Genomic DNA, 1,993 nt, shown 5'->3' with positions numbered 1-1,993 from the left:
ACCACAAGGAGATACCATCTCACACCAGTCAGAATGGCTATTATTAAAAAGTCAAACAACAACAACAACAAAAAACAGATGCTGGAAAGACTGTGGAGAAAATGGAACACTTACACACTGTTGGTAGGAATGTAAATTAGTTGAATCACCATGGAAAGCAATCTTAAGGTTTCTCAAAGAACTTAAAACAGAGCTACCATCCATCACAGTAATCCCATTACTGGGCATACACTCAAAGCAAAATAAATTATTCTGCCAAAGGACACATGAATGCTCTTATGTTCATTGCTGTGCTATTCACAATAGCAAATATATGGAATCTACCAAGCTGCCCGTCAATGGTAGATTAAAGAAAATGTGGTACATATACACCATGGAATACTATGCAGTCATAAAAAAATAATGAAATCACGTGGGGAGTGCTGGCTCATGCCTGTAGTTCCAGCACTTTGGGAGGCCAACATGGGCAGATTATGGGGTTAGGAGTTGGAGGCCAGCCTGACCAACATGGTGAAACCCTGTCTCCACTAAAAGTACAAAAATTAGCTGGGTGTGGTGGCACATGCCTGTAGTTCCAGCTACTCAGGAGGCTGAGGCAGGAGAATCGCCTGAACCCAGGAGGCAGAGGTTGCAGTGAGCCAAGATCACGTCACTGCTCTCCAGCCTGGGTGACAGAGTGAGACTCCATCTCAAAAAAAAAAAAAAGAAAAATGAAGTCATATCCTTTGTGCCAACATGGATACAGCTGAGGCTATAATTCTAATCAAAGTAACACAGAAAAAGAAAACCAACTACCACATGTTTTCACTTACAGTTGAGCTAATCGTTGAGCACACATGAACATAACAAAGGAATAACAGACAAAGCAGGCTACTAGAGGGAGGAGGGAGAAAGGGTCATGTGTTAAAAAAAAAAAAAAAAAACACCTATTAGGTACTATGCTTACTATCTGGGTGACAGGAATCAGACCCCTAATCTCAGCATCATGCAAAATCTCCATGTTACAAACCTGCCAATGTACCCCCTGTGTCTAAAATAAAAGTTGAAATTTAAAACCAAAAACACACACAAGAATCCAGAAAAACAAAGTAAATGCCCATGACTGAATGACATCACTGGAGAATCCTATTAGACTTTTAGAGAACTACCACCAGCTTTGTAGACACCTCTGCCATCAGGTACCCTGTACTATCAGCCATGGTCAACCCCACCGTGTTCTTTGACATCGCCGTGGATGGTGGGCCCTTGGGCCGCATCTCCTTCGAGCTGTTTGTAGACAAGTTTCCAAAGACAGCAGGAAACTTTCATGCTCTGAGCACTGGAGAGAAAGGATTATGGTTATCAGGGTTCCTGCTTTCACAGAATTATTCCAGGGTTTATGTGTCAGGGTGGTGACTTCACACATCATAATGGCACTGGCAGCAAGTCAATCTACGGGGAGAAATTTGATGATGAGAACTTTATCCTGAAGCATACAGGTCCTGGCATCTTGTCCATGGCAAATGCTGGACCCAACACAAACAGTCCCAGTTTTTCGTCTGCACTGCCAAGACTGAGTGTTTGGATGGCAAGCATGTGGTCTTCAGCAAGGTGAAAGAAGGCATGAATAATGTGGAGACTATGGAGTGCTTTGGTCCAGGAATGGCAAGACCAACAAGAAGATCAGCATTGCTGACTGTGGACAACTCAAATACGTTTGACTTGTGTTTTATCTTAACCACCAGACCATTCCTTCTGTAGTTCAAGAGAGCACCCCTCCACCCCATTTGCTCTCAATATCCTAGAATGTTTGTGCTCTCGCTGCAGTTCCCTCGGGGTTCCATGTTTTCCTTGTTCTCTTCCATGCCTAGCTGGATTGCAGAGTTAAGTTTATGATTATGAAATAAAAACTAAATAACAACAAAAAAAGAACTACCAATTCTTAAACTCTTCCAAAATATTGAAAAGGAGGAAATATTTTCACAGTCATTCTATAAGAGCAGCACCACCTTAA

At 42.2% G+C, this 1,993-nt stretch overlaps 1 pseudogene; it reads left to right on the top strand.

The window, feature by feature from the left end:
* Nucleotides 1-1,197: 1,197 nt before the first annotated feature.
* On the top strand, nt 1,198-1,700 carry LOC105508487 (annotated as a pseudogene).
* Nucleotides 1,701-1,993: the final 293 nt, after the last annotated feature.

This window comes from Colobus angolensis, unplaced genomic scaffold (assembly GCF_000951035.1).
Source record: "Colobus angolensis palliatus isolate OR3802 unplaced genomic scaffold, Cang.pa_1.0 Scaffold162, whole genome shotgun sequence".
Classification (NCBI taxonomy): domain Eukaryota; kingdom Metazoa; phylum Chordata; class Mammalia; order Primates; family Cercopithecidae; genus Colobus; species Colobus angolensis.
The sequence above is the reverse complement of the archived record's forward strand: the minus strand, read 5'-3'. Positions and strand labels throughout refer to the sequence as shown.